Genomic DNA, 15,108 nt, shown 5'->3' with positions numbered 1-15,108 from the left:
TCATTAAATAATACGCACATATATGTACACACACACATAATGATAAATTAAGCTTGCAGCACAAAGGCTAACAAAAATCAAATAAATACTAGGAATATCATTTCTCAAGATTTTACCTACATAATTAGGCCAACTTTTGCCTGTTGATTTTTGACTGAATGATCTTTATTTTCTTTATTTTCATTCATGTGATAATCATATTAATATTGAATTATTGGGAGAAACCCTTAGCAGATCCCCCATATCCCCCTTTCCTGTTCATTAAATTTGTATCTCCACACACATCTCAACTTGAAGAGAAATCCCTCTGGCCCCCTGTTTGGAGTTGGTATGAGAATTCCTCTTTCTGGATACTGACTTTTTTTTCCTCGTGTGTTGGCTATTCCATGTCTCATCAGCTTTCTACATTCATATTCATCAACAGTGTCTGCTATATGAGTTTCAGAAAAAGCTCAGGTTGTTCAATATGCAAAGAATGATTGAACTGGACCACAGCAAGGTAGTACATCATGGCAAATACTATTTTATCAACTATAATTCATTACTCATTTGCATTCAAGACTGCCTCTGTAAAAGACTCATACATAGTTAGTAAAATGACCCACATGCCCTGGATAATCTGTACCTAAGACACTTTCAAACTTGTTCTCATATCAATGGTAGTACTGGGTGCATAAACATGAGATGCTTTACTGTGCAGTAGCATAGTTTACTGTGCAGTAAGCATGTGCATTTACCTCACTAATCATGAGTAAATTTGCTACCTGCAAATGAAAATAGCAAATTTAGTTGCAGTTAGTTACTGCGCAGTAGTGTTTGTGTAGACACCTGAGTGGGAGCAAATCTGCTCCTGGTCAGCCAGCCACCAGGGGATGGGAGATTGCTCCCTGCCCCCAAGGTGGACTCCATCACCAAAGCCCAGGAAGGGACTATGTCCTTCTGCCCTGGGAGCAGGGAGCTCCAAGCTTCCTGCTCTGAGATTGCAATCAGGGAGCCGGGGAGGAGAGATCCTTGTGCCACAGCCCCCGTTTCCCCATCATGATCTGGGAGCAGGGGGCTGGGAGATCCTTATCTCCCAGCATCAACTTCGTGGTCTTGGGTGCTGGGAAATCTTTATCTTTATCCTTATCTCCTGAAAATAGGGTACAGTTACAGGTGGACCTAGACAGGCTAGCAAACTGGGTGGATCAGAATCTGATGAAGTTCAACGTCAAGAAATGTAAAGTACTCCACCTAGGTCTGAGCAACCTCCAACACACCTACAGGCTTGGTGGCACCAAAGTGACTAGCACCATGAATGAAAGGGACCTGGGGGTAATAATAGACCACAGTATGAATATGAGCCAGCAGTGCGATGCTGTAGCCAGTAGGGCAAATAATACTCTGGCACACATCAATCAATGCATCTCCAGCAAAGCTAAGGAGGTGATTCTTCTGCTCTACTCAGCACTGGTGAGACTGCAGCTGGAGTACTGAGTCCAGTTCTGGGCACCACACTTTAACAAGGACGTGGCCAAGCTTGAGAGGTTCCAAAGAACAGCCACCTGTATGATCAGAGTCTTAACAGGGAAGCCATACGAGGAAAGGCTGAGGGATCTGGAACTCTTCAGCCGGAGGAAAAGAAGGCTGAGAGGGGACCTGGTAGCTGCTTACTGCTACACTAGGGGAGTATACAAAGGGCTTGGTGAGCAACTGTTTACCAGGGCACCCGAGGGGAAAACTAGGAGTAATGGCCACAAACTCTTGGAAGATTGATTCAGGCTCAACTTTAGGGAAAACTTCTTCACAGTGAGGGTGTACAGCCTGTGGAATAAGCTACCTCCAGAGATGGTGCAATCACCTACCCTAGAAATCTTCAAGAGGAGACTACACAGTCACCTTGCTCTAGTCACCTGACCCCCAGTTATCTTTTCTGCTTGGTGCAGGGGGCTGGACCTGATGATCTTCTGAGGTCCCTTCCAGCCTTACAATCTATGAATCCTTATCCTTATCTCCCAGTGCCAACCCCACAATTGTGGAGCTGGCACTGGGAACTCCCTGCTGGTGGGGGCTAGGGAGCCTGTTCCATACCTGCACCATGATCATGGATATGGGTGAGGAACAAGCTCTCCAGCCCCCAGGGCATGATTGCAGCCCTGTGCCCCAATTGGACAATCGAGGTGCAGGGCTTGGAAAGAGCTGTAGGGGTCGGGCAGTCCCCTGCTCCATCTGCCAGTGTGGCAGCTAATAGTGAGCCCCCAGCTCGGCGGGGAATTCTGATCAGGGCGCTGGGGCTAGGAGCTCCCTGCTGCTGGGGCAGGGGGGCATTGTCCCGGTCCCAGCAGCAGGCAGCCCCCCAGTGGGGCAGGGAGCAATGTTCCAGCCCTGGCCAGGAGACAGCTGTCTTCTGGTCTGGTGCTCCCTGTCAGCCCCTGGGCTAGCATCCAGGGGGAGCCTAGAATTCCCCTGACAGTGGCAGCAGCCCAGGGTCCCAAGAAGGAGAAGCAGTGTGCTGCTATTAGCGGCAAATCTACTCCCACTTCCCTGTATTTGTAGATGCCTGCCTAGGCATCTACAAAACTTTACTTGTGAGTAAACTGCTCCCAGATCTAAGGCAGGTGTCAACACACTCACTGTACAGGTATCTATATCTGGGTTAGTATCATGAATTAGCACTAGAGTTCTTCAAAATGAACTACAAATAGGCAAGCAGTTAGAAATGTCTGTTAAACAAAAAATTCCCAGGCACCATCCCTTTTATGTCTCCTAACTATTTCAGAACATAGTGAAATGCTGCACTAGAGCACTTTAGTCTAATTCTTGATCTTTAAAGAAAGAGAAAACGTTTTAACCAAGGCCAGTGTTTAAAAAGGAGGTAGTTAGTGGTGTTAGTCTGAAGTCAGGCAGAAGGCAGGGTAGGGATGCACCTTGCAAACTATTAAATCAGTGATGCATAAGCTTTCATGAGCCTGAGCACACTGCATCAGACAATATCTAATGAAGTGAGCTCAGGTGTACGAAAGCTTATGCATCATTGATTTAATTAATATACAATATTTAAGTGTAATTTGCTGCTTGGCTTCCTCATGCTATCTTCCTATATGTATATTTTTTGAAGGAGCATCATTTTCTATACTGAGATTAATAGCCATCTGCCTCAAGCTTTTACCTACCTGGGGATTCGGTGCCATTGCCCGCATCAAAGATTCTCTCATTAGTTTGTTGATTCACTGTTGGCTTATATTCTGACTGCACAGTTATCAGTGAAGGAAATGCAGACATCTTTTCGGAGCTTTACTGTGTTTAATACATTTTTAATCTAAAGAACATGAGCACATTCTTAGAAGCAGCTATTAAGGTGTTCAGGTTCTAGTACATGGATTTTAAAATAAAAAGCCTAACACGTAACTAACCCATTTGACAGAGCTACTTGAGCAAAGGAATATGCTCTGCATCACAACTTTTCCCTTTGCAGTGTGTATTTACAGAATGTCTCCAATATTTATGAAACATTTTGATTCTGGGCCACTTTATAACCTAAAGACTTTTTTTAATAGTATCATTATCCAGATTGGTGTATATTAAAGCATTTTTGTAAAGCAAGCTGAGATCTATAGGGCTAGGGGCAGACATTACACACAAACCGGTTTAAGTGATAAGAAACTGGTTTGAACCTGTAACAGAAGAGACATTCAGTGCACATAAACTAGTTCGAAAATGGCTAAAACTGGTTTGAGAGAAACCTGGTTGAATGTAGTATCTGACTTAACTGATTTGGCTCAAACTAGTTCATGCATTGTCTGTCCCAGACCCCTTGCTGGTTTAAATTAAATCATACTCCTCCAGCATCCCAGCATGCTCTCTGGGCTGGGCAGGGCAGGGCTCTCTGCTCCACAGCAGAGCTGGCCCCTCTCCTCTGCTCCCTGGCTGGAGCTCCGGTAGAGACTGCAGATGTCTTCCTGGCTTCTGCTCCCCGCTTCCCTCCCCTCCCCACTCTCTGCTAAGCAGGCATTCCCCTGTCCCTTACAGACACCTCTCAGCATTAGCTAGCAGACCACATGCTGGTTACAGGAAAAAGCAGAATCAACAGGTAGCTGGTAATGTCCCTTTGTTGTTTTCTTAATGAGCTGGTAAACACTGAGTTAGGGTTGATAAACACTGTGTTATCAATTTTCTGCTGGGCTGGTCAGGATGGGGAGAACCCCTCCTTAATCAGAGCATCCTACTGGGGCCTGGCCATGCCCCCCTCAGCTCAGTTCTGTAGAAAGGAAGAGAGGGCTGCTCTAGCACCCCCAGGCTTCTAGCCTGAGCCACTGAAAGCATGTGTCTGCATGTCTGGGATGTCTGTGCAGTTACAAACTGACTTAGCATAGCCAGGTTAGACTAACCTGCAAAAATTGAATCAATTCAGGCTCAGGCTTTTCGAATGTCTGTCCCTAGCCTAGATGACAACATTTCATTAGAGTGCTATTATCTCTATTACTAAGTAAAGAATGGATTTCAGGAACACTACTCAAAGCTATATATGCAGTTAGAATATATTTATAAATATTATATGGATGCTGATGGCCATGAAGGAATAATCAAAGATTCCTGAAAAACTGGTCACTTTTTTTTTTCTCTTGAAGATATTATTATGCTTTTCAATATGTTAATCTAACTCTCAGAAGTTTGGTCTTGACAAAGGTTTTTTAACAATCTTTCTTTGCCATTTTAAAAGATGTGTATTGTGATATGCAAAGACGGTCTATAAAGATTGTTTAAAGTTTGTATCTTGCTTGAAAGATGCTTGTCTTTTTAACCAGTCTGATACAAATGAAATAGACAAAGGTAATGGAGATCCCATGAACACACAGGTGGTTTTCCCAGGGTGAGGCCTATCCCTTGTAGTCTGGGCAGGCTTTCCCCTGCAAATTTCCCTGAATGTGGGAAACTTGACTCACAGTTTTGTGGCAATGGGGGACTGCATTCATGCTTCCCCATGACTTATTCTTCAACTTTTTGGCTACAAGCAAAGAGACTAGGAAGCATCTGAATCTCAAGGCCACCAGGCTTGGGGCTTCATGTAGGATGCCTGCCATGGATTTGGGGAGTATCTGAAGCCCAAGGCTGCTGAATCTGAGAGGCAGGATACCTGTCCGATGGTAGAGCCACACACAAAGACTTGAATGATTGAGCTATGCTCAGCTGAAATTTGGAACTTGACTACTTGGAACTTGGGTTTTGCCCAAGTGAATTTGAAACTGATTTGGCCCTTGAAAAGAGTTGTTGGTTTGTTTTTTTTTAAACGCCAACTGGGAGTCCTTTGCATGCCAGTGCTGTTTATGCAGTCCTAATCTCTGTTATTTTCAATCCTTTATCTACCCATAGGCCCCACACCAGTTTCTCCCCTCAGAAATCACCATGATTCAGCTTCTTCCTTATTCTCACCTATCCACATATTCTTCTCTCCCTGAATATTCTGGTTGATTTTCAATTCTTCCCTTTCCTCTGCTAGTTCTTCCTTTCACCCTATCCTTTGATTCCTTTGTTTTGAATGATATACATACTCCACAAAGAGCCTAGGTTGCTTTTCAGTTATGGTAAGAAAGCTCTCTCCTGGCCTCATAAAGATGGCTGTTGAAAGAGAAGCAAGGGAAAGAAAAGAAGTCCATTTCTTGTCTTCAATTTCCCTTTTGTCTAGCGAAAAACAGAGCCAGAAAATCCCAGAGAGTAGACTAAGTTTTTCCTAATTTCTTTAAGGGCTATTTTAGTATAGTCAACTGTTAAATTATTAAAATGATTATTTTAATTAAAATTAAAATTATTGTGTACTGAAACCATCTAAGGCAGTGATTCTCAACTATGGTTCCATGGCACCCTGGAGTACCTTGAGGTCTTTCCAGGATGCAATGCAATAGCAGCACTGATAAGTATGCAAACATGATTCACAAGATAAACACAGAGATTTCATATAGGAATCCATAGTGCTAAAAACATTCTGACCTGGTGTGCTCTTTCTGAGCTTTTTTGCCACAGAAGAATTGATCTAGTGTTTTTATTTAGTCAAAAAAAAGGTGAAAACTAAGCTGGTACTTTCTGAGGGGTGCCTTGAGTCTAAAAAGTTTGAGACCCATTGATCTAAGGCCACTTGCTAAAAGCTTTTTGCTCACCTTGCTATGGTAAACAGAACAGTTGTCATGTATTTTTTTTTAAAGGTCATCTTTGAAACTGCAGGCTAATAATGGTTGAGATATTTTCCTGCAGTTTTTTTTGTCTCTTATGCATGAGAGAGCAATTTCATTTCTGACATGCATTACTCCAGAGATCAATTACATAAGACAGCCTCCATCAAACAGGCAGAGCCTTCTTGCCTATGCATATGACAAGTTACTACTTGCCATTACAAGGACAAGTGGTTTTAATTTTAAAATGGTTACTTATTAGATCAGTGATTATAACACATTTTATGAATCACAGTACAGCCGTCACCAAAACATTTGGTTTCCACACTGCAAGTCAGTCTCTATTGATGAAAAATGAAAGATTAGGATCCTAAGTTAGATGGACAGTGGCCTGATAGATCTATTGAAAAACTATTATGTGGAGAGCCTGTAACCATTTGCTTTGACCCTCAAAGCAGCACATGAGTTTACAGTGCTGGAAGTGACATAAGCGCATCATATTCAGTAAAAATATTCTTAAGGCTGATTTGGACTGATAGCTCATATTTTCCAGTGATTGTCTATCTATATTGAATAGTTCTCTCTTCAGCTAGGCATTTATGTTAAACAAACCAACGAACAAAAAAGCAACCCCAAAAGATAGTGACTTCATTATTAAGGTTCTAGTGTCTTTCTCTTGTTATCTGTAGATTATCAATATTATACATAAAGCTACTCAAATATTTATCATCTGAAAGACTGGAATGGAGAGTATCCTGTATATGGTGTCTAGACTCTTTAGTCTAGTCCATTTCCTTTCAGTTAGTTAGCAAAGCACCCAGATTTTGGTAGAAGCAAGACAATGGAAAATTCCCTTAGCCCAAAGGACCGCTTTAAAGGTGTCGGGCTGTGAAGGAGCTCCTACTCCCAGCATCAGATTTCGGCTTGTAATTGCCATTCACTAGTATAATTGTATATCTCTGGTATAAACTGGAGTAGGCCCCCAGCTGTTTAATTACTGCTGTGGTTAGCTAGAGCTGGATCAGGAAGCTGTAACTGGCTCCAGTCATGGGGAGCCCCACTATATCCCACCAAACATCCACATGGAAGATCAGTGCTATTGAGAACCCGGCTACAAATGTTCTGGAGTGACATGAATTGCTATGGAGGGTGACTTTCACTGCCAGCAAGTGAGGTCACTGCAGGAGCCCTATTTAGGTACAGTGGCAGAGATGGGTGCGGGGAAAGGAGATGGGGGCTGAGCAGATGTTAGTGAGATAAAAGGAATATTCCAAGCACTTAGCTGACATGGGGACTTCCTCAGTCTAAAGCCAGCATCAACAGCTTCTCTCACTGGCTTTGGTTTTATAAGAGTTGTTCAACCTTGGTCTTTATGTCTTTTTCCCTCCATGAGGATATGGAGAAATGGTGCTTTCTAAAGCCCTTGAAAGCGTCTGTGTATGCACTTTGGCCTAAATTCTCATTTACACAGTCCCACGTTAACCTACTTTATTCCATCTCACCTGTTACATGGCCAGAGTGATGCAAAGGGGACTCCAGATAAATGATCATCAACCCCTATATATTTGGGACTGATGGTTGAGCTTTAGATAGTTGTCACCTATTCACTTTAATATTATCAAGAGGAATTAATCTTTCCTCTAACAGTAATATCCCTCTGCTCCTCTGGTGCTTGTGTGGCCCAATTACTTTGTGTGTTCTCACTGAAATTCTCCCCTAGAGAAATACAGTAAGACAACCAACCTTCAAAGTCAGAGCTGATTAAATTAAAATGTCTCAAGCTTATAGGCATGGGCTTGAAAACCTTCAGCTCAAAATGTTCATTGCCGCCTCCTACTGTAACAACAACAAGATATTTTTCCATCACTTCAGCTGCTACCATGGTTACGGCTTCCCTCTGAGTAGGGTCACCTTTCCTTTCAAGAAAAATCAATGAAAGATTTCATTTTTACTCGCTTCATTATTCCCACACCAGTCGCTTACTGCATCAGTTCTGATTTCCTGAACGTTACATTCTCAGAAATAAAACAGCAAAAGTGACGTCAGAAAACAGTGGGTTAGAGGCGAGAAAAGCAGATGTCAAGTTAAAAAAAAAAATATATAGGCACAGATTTGTTAAATGGCATGGCATGGCAATGACGCCTTCAAGCAGTATTTCCCCTTCCCCCCCACCCTCCACACACAAGAGTGCAACTATCACTACTTTTAGTATTTCGAAAGCAGTGTTTCTTAACCAGGGTGCTGTGGCACCCTGGGGACCCTGAGATTCTTTCAAGAGTGCCCTGAGGTGCTGTGCAACGATAGCACTCTTGAGTTTGAAAACATGATTTACAAACTATCCCAGAGATTTCTAATAGGAAGCTACAGTGTTAAATACATTCTGCCCTGGTGTGGTCTTTCTGTGTGCTTTGCAACAGAAGAATTGCTTTATTATTTTTTTGTAATCAAAAAACAAGAGAAACTAAGAGCTGGCATTTTTCCCAGGGGTTCCTTGAGTCTAATGAGGTGTACGCTGCATCTAAAAAGGTTGAGAACCATTGTTTTAGAGGGAGGAGCTTTTTTGATAATTAAACTGGGAGTTTTTATGGTGAAAGAAACCTTTGAAACCTGTCACTAAAACTTACCTTTCATGTTCTTGACAGCTGTGTATTTCCCAGAACACGTATTACTGAAGAGAAATGTGTGTAGGACAAAACCACTCTTCTTTTCTTGCTGCTCATATTGAAGCTTACATTCTTTTCCCATCACCTACTGTACACAAAGGATCAATCACAAAAACACAACTTTTAAAATATTTTCACTCTTTTTTCAGTGTGTAAGGGAAGGAAGGACAGGGGTGTTGGAGGGAGAAGCAATGAGCCAGTTAGCTTTCAAATACATTTGCAAACAGTATCAAACTGAGGGTGACATTTTCATCTTGAGTCCTTAAGGGCTGTACAAGCTTCCCAGCAACTGAGAAAGCAAAAAGGAGTATCATTTGGCCACCCTTTCACAGTAGTTTCTTTGTGTCATGTCAGTAGTGTAAAGTGACTAGAGATGGGGTCCTGTACCGAGCCCATTGCATTACTTGAAACGTCTTTCATGTTTAAAAACAAAGCACTGAATCAAGTCTTTGTAACATCAAGGCTATAGGAATAATCTGGCATGAAAATAGGAAGTATGTGGATGCTGCAAGTAGGGTCACTACGATGAAAAAGGCAACAAGGAATTGGACATTTTGGCAAATGTGCATGCTTTTAAATCTAGGTAGGTTTACAAGTGCTCATGATAAGATGCCAAACAGGCAGTACTGGAGTCTCCATTTTTTAAGAACAGAACATAATTAGCAACAACAGTGCAAAATTTCTCAAAATAATCCTGCTTTGAAGGAAACTTCAAAGTGGTGAAAGTTCTCTCTTCAGGCATATTCAATCCTTTGGCTTCTCTACGTGGACTGCCAGCTGCAGTGCTGTTTTTTATGGGAATGCATATCTACTAACAACTGACAACTAGTTGATTTGAGTTTAACTGCTGCACAAGCATTTGGTGGTGGTCACTACCATCTTGGGCCATCAGATTTAAATCAATGATGGGTATCACCAACTTCTGTTAACAGTACCAGCCCCCCAAGTCAGCTAAGAGACTGACTCCAGAATGAAGGTTAGCAATTAGATGGGGCAAAGGAGGATATTTCTGTTAATGCCTGTGGTTTTTGTCACTGAGATTTATACATTTGCTGGTACTTTTCCTACAATACAGCGCAGAGTGAATATAAGTCTACTTTTCTTGTCCAATGTTCCCTCTTGCTTGAAGAGCTGAATGCAGTGACCTGGCAACATTTTTTTTTAACCGCTGGTTTCTACATTGCTTTGGCTTTGGAGCATAGAATCAACTACAGGAGTGCCCCAGGTCTCACCTTTGCAAGGGTACTCATTCTGCTCCACTCAAAAAGAATATGCTGTTTTATGTAAAAAAACAGAATGCACAGTATGAGGTCAAGAAGCACATGTGGGGGCCTTAAAGATATTCAGTTGTTTCATGATAGCAGTTGTAGGTAGCAAAAGACTCAAGATTATATAAAGTTATTAACATAGCCCCTCTTGTCCATTCCATAGCAATTAAATATTTTTCAGCTGAAGTCTGCCATGTTTTATCTCTGTGTGAAGGTAATTATTCTTTGGGAATGGCCTCTTTTCAGTTATGCTGGGACTGAGAAAAACAGCACCACACATTCTTCCTAGTGGAAAGCCAAACAAAAAGACCCCCCACTGACACAGGAGCAAATAGAGGAAAAAAGGAGAGTGGATTAGGTGACAGAGTAGATTAGTATAGTCCCTTCTGCACCTGCGGTGAATACGTGCAAGTGAGGGTTAGAGGGTCACATCCTTATTTGCTACTAAGAAAACTAACACATCGTTACATGTGGTTGGTACTTCTTTCTCGCAGGGAGCCCATGAATTCAAATTTGAAGAGTAGCAAGGGTCATTGGCAAAGCTGCATAGGAAACTGGAAAACAACATCTCCCACCCTGAGCCTGCCCCAGCACAGACCTTGCCATTTCCAGCTCTTTCCTGCATACTACATTCATTCTGCTTTTCTCTAAAAAGAAAAGAGTAGGACTACAGCTAACACTGACTTAAGAATCTCATTTTAAAAAGGGGAAGCCTGATGCCACACAACAGTATGAAATGTTTTGAATATTTTCCTAGGCAGCACTGGTAGAAAGGCTGGAGAATCTGTGCTATGGAGAAGATGAGGTTGTCTTACTGATTATTTTTAATTGTGTACTCCAGGATTTCAATTAAAAAAAGACAGTGTGGGAGTGTATGACATATCCCAGAAGGATTCTCATTAAAGCATTTCAATATGGTTATTAAATGGAAAAATACAAAGGCGAATGCTACTTTTTGTCTTGAAAGTATAATGCATACCCTTCCTCTGAACAGGGGGAGAGAGAACGAGGAGGACTTTTCTGATATGTGATTCACCTGTGCACACCTTAGCACCATCTTCTTCCGTAAAGCTAATAGTGTGTCAATGGTGGTGCTAGCAGCTACCTACTCAGCTACTCACCATGGCTGTTGACTGCACCTCAGTGCACAGTCACCACTGCCACCTAACTCTCTCTGGAGGCAGATGCATAACATTTGTTTCACTCCTCTCCCCAGCTTCAAATGCCAGTATTTTGAACTGAAATCTGGCAAAACTGGCATGTGTAGATGCAGCCAATGTTGTTTAACCACTGGATTTCTTCTTGACTCTTTATATCAAAACTCTTTGTGGTATCTAGTTATATTTATGTTAGCATGAAGCTACAGCTCCTTCTCACTCTCTGTACCAGCACCAATGGAAAGAACAAGTGAAACAAGGAAAACAAAGAGCTGACTCAGTGGCTTGACCTGCCATAAGGTCATGACTTACCTTTCATCACTATCAACAGGAAATAGCACCTGCTCTGTGATGAAATGCCTGTGGATTTCAGTGCCATATGCAGAATGCTGACTTTATAGACGACGGCTGTATAACAGCTGACCTTTAGTAACTCTGCTGAATACGCAGCCCAGACTTTTCCTATTGCTGCCTGTAAGCAACAGCAGCTGTCAAGCAAGTAAACATGGAAAGAGGAAATACAAATAGTATAAATAGAAATAAATATCTCACAAACAATCAAGGAAATGTAATCCTGTTGAATGACTATGTTTAACCCTAATGAGGCTTCCTCCACCCCAGTATCTTAAAAATGGGAACTTTTCTGCATGCCATTGAATTCAACATCTCTTGCTATTAATAAGCAGACCAGACATCAAATTACTAACCTGGAGCCCTCTTGGAGCTAACCTTACCTGCTTCTGCAACTGGACAAAGGTTGCTCATAGTTAGTCAGTGCATAACTACATATGAACATGTTTCCTGTGTATTTGTTAGAGAGTTTTTGAGTGATCTGCCTGGAATCTTAAATTTTCTAGCTCATCAACAGAAATGCTCCAAAAAACCAAACAAAAACAAATGAACAAACAGACAAAAAAAGGATAGCAATTCAACAGTCCTGGAGAGCTGGGGTGGGGAGGAGATCATAGAATCAGAGAATCATAGAGAAGTGGGGCTGAAAGGGACCTCCCATATGTCATCTAGTCCAACCCCCTGCCTGAGGCAAGATCATCCCAAACCAAACATCCCTATACAATCCATAATCTAAACTTTACATAAGACTACTGTCAACTCTGACACAACACAGACCTAACAACCTAACCTACCATAGGTAAAGCAGGGGAACTATGCCAGCCAACATCCTGCTTCTATGACAAATTGTCAATTTATGTTCAAGAAATTCCAGGTAGAGGGCCATATCCCCTGCTACAGAAGAAGAAGACAAAAACCACCACAGTCCATGCCAGTCTTACAATGGGATAACATTCTTTTCTGACCCCAAATATGATGATTGGTCTCATCCTGAGCATAGGGGCAAGACCTTCTAGCCACAAACCACTGGCTTTGGTCCCAGCAAGAACATTAGTATACCCCAGTCAAATCCCAAGCCTTGTCTGTAGCCAACACCCAGTGCCTCTGGGGAAGGCTTAAAAACTACCCTGATACATGTAGCAGAAAGGGGGAGGGGCAACCAGAAGAGCCTAGAAGCATGGGAAATACCATAGTAGAGCATATGAATACCTACACCTAGATCATCCCTGACCAGTAGCTGCCCAACCTCTTCTTGAAGACCTCCAGTAATGGAGAGTCCACAACTTCCCTAAGCAGTCTATTCCACTGCCTCACTATTCTAACAGTGAAAAAGTTTTGCAGATATCTAATCTAAGCTTACTTTGATGCAACTTCAAACCATTTGTCTGCATCCTGCTCTCTGCAGCAAGAGAGTAAAGATGTTTTCTCTCTTCTTTATGACAGCCCTTTAAGTTTTTGAAGACTGATTTCATGTCCCTTCTTAAGTGCCTTTTCTACAAGCTGAACATGCTTAGCTACTTCAACTTATTGTATGGCTTATCTCTAAAGACCTTTATTATGGTTATCACCTGCCTCTGGACCCACTCTAATTTCTTCACCTCCTTTAAAAAAAATGGAGTGAAAAACTGCATGCAATACTCTACCTGAGGCCTAATCAGTGCCAAGTAAAGCAGCACTATCACCCCTTCTGTGTTTTCTAACTAGTGCTTCTATTGATACATCCCCACACTGCATTTACCTTTTGTGCAACTCCATCATAATGCATAATACTGAGTCTGTCATGTACAAACACTCCCAGATCTTTTTCCATAGTGCTTCCAACCAGTCAGGTGTCACCCATTTTGTATTTGTATTTTTGATCATTCTTCCTGAGGTGAAGCATCTTGCATTTTTGGCTCCAGTCCTGCTAGCTCAGTCCAGCTATCCAGTCTGTCAAGATGCTTCTGAATTGTACTCCTGTCCTCCAGTGTGTTCACAATCCTTCCCAGTTCTGTGCTATCTTCAAATTTGCTCAACAGGCTCTCAATTCCATTTTCCAAATCATTAACAAACATGTTGAACATTGCTAGACCCAGGACAGACCCTTGTGGGACTCCACGAGAAACCTCTTGCCATTCTGACATGAATCCATTTATAATTACCCTTTGCTTTTGGCTATTGAGTCAGTTGTCTGTTCACCCAAGTAGTTACTTTGTTAAAGACGGAGATCAAGTTTGTTTGACATGATTTGTTCTTAGTAAATCCTTGCTGGGTGCTTGTGATCAACCTATTCTCCTCCAGACACTTGCAAATGGACTTCCTTAGGATATGCTCCACTAACTTCCTGGGTATTGAACTGAGGCTAACTGGTCTGTAGTTCTCCTAGTCCTCTTTTTTGCCTTTCTAAGAAGGGCACTATATTGGCTCTTTTCTAGTCCTCTGATACCTCGCATATCTGAAATCATGATTTCCAAAATACTATTGCCAAGGGCTCTGAAATCTCTGCCAATTTCTCAGTCTCCTAGGATGAAGTACATCAGGCTCTGTTCACTTGAATTTAGGTCTATCAAAATCTCTGTCTCTCTTTTGTTATCTCATCCCTCAGCTTGACTCCTTCCTTACCAAAATAATCCTTATCAAGTCTGGTTGCATCTTAACTTTTGTGTCAAAGCTGAGATAAAATAGCTGTTGAATAGCTCCTCCTCCTTCACATCTTTTGTTGAGAGTTTGCCTTGTCTATTTAAGAGTGGATCCCCACTTACTTGGTCTTCTATTTCTTGCCAACATACTTATAGGACCTTTTCTTGTTGTTTGTACCCTCTATCACCAGGTGCAGCTAATTTTTACCATTGCCTTTTTGATTTTGTCCCTGCAGGTTCTTGCAATTTCTTGGTAAACTTCCTTGGTGACCTACACATTTTTCTCTCACCTGTATGCTTTCTTGTTGTCTCAGTATCTGGAATTCTATCATATCATGATCACTTGTTCCCAAGTGTCCCATCACCTGCACATCTTCCACCAATTCTTCCCTATTGGTCAGGACAAGGTCCAAGAACAATGATCCCCCAGTTGAATCCTCAACCTTCTGAAACAGGAAGTTCCAAGTCCCCTGACAGATAAAATGAGAACATAAGACCTGCTATTAACTGGATAGGTCCATCTTATCCAGTATCCTGTGTCTCACAGTGAAAGAGAGTCAATGCTGAAAAGGAGAGTAAACAGGGCACGACAAGAGTATTTTCCACTGTTTCTCTCCCAATTGCAGCCTCTAGCATTAAAGGTCTAGGAAATTTTAATAATAGCTCTTTCTCTAAATCTTCTCAGCCTCTCTTGTGAAACTGATGTAAAGAATGCTTATTCAGAGTCTCAACATTAGTTACTGCATCTGACAAAGACTTCCTGTGATTTGGGGTATTTTATCCAATTTCTATGCACTATTTTTTCATCTCCTCAGTGGGGATAACATCTCTGTCATTCAAGGATGCTGTGAAACCAGTTAGTTCATGATGTGTTATGGTGTTGAAGACTTAAACATCTAAGAATAACT

General features: G+C 41.9%; 1 non-coding gene across 1 annotated transcript; it reads left to right on the top strand.

Moving 5' to 3' along the window:
• The first annotated feature begins 4,801 nt into the window (after nt 1-4,801).
• LOC112551621 lies at nt 4,802-4,963 on the top strand. Its single transcript, XR_003095915.1, has one exon. It is a non-coding gene; the product is annotated as a U1 spliceosomal RNA (small nuclear RNA).
• The last annotated feature ends 10,145 nt before the right edge of the window (nt 4,964-15,108 follow it).

This window comes from Alligator sinensis, unplaced genomic scaffold (assembly GCF_000455745.1).
Source record: "Alligator sinensis unplaced genomic scaffold, ASM45574v1 scaffold127_1, whole genome shotgun sequence".
NCBI classification, from domain to species: Eukaryota; Metazoa; Chordata; order Crocodylia; family Alligatoridae; genus Alligator; species Alligator sinensis.
The sequence above is the reverse complement of the archived record's forward strand: the minus strand, read 5'-3'. Positions and strand labels throughout refer to the sequence as shown.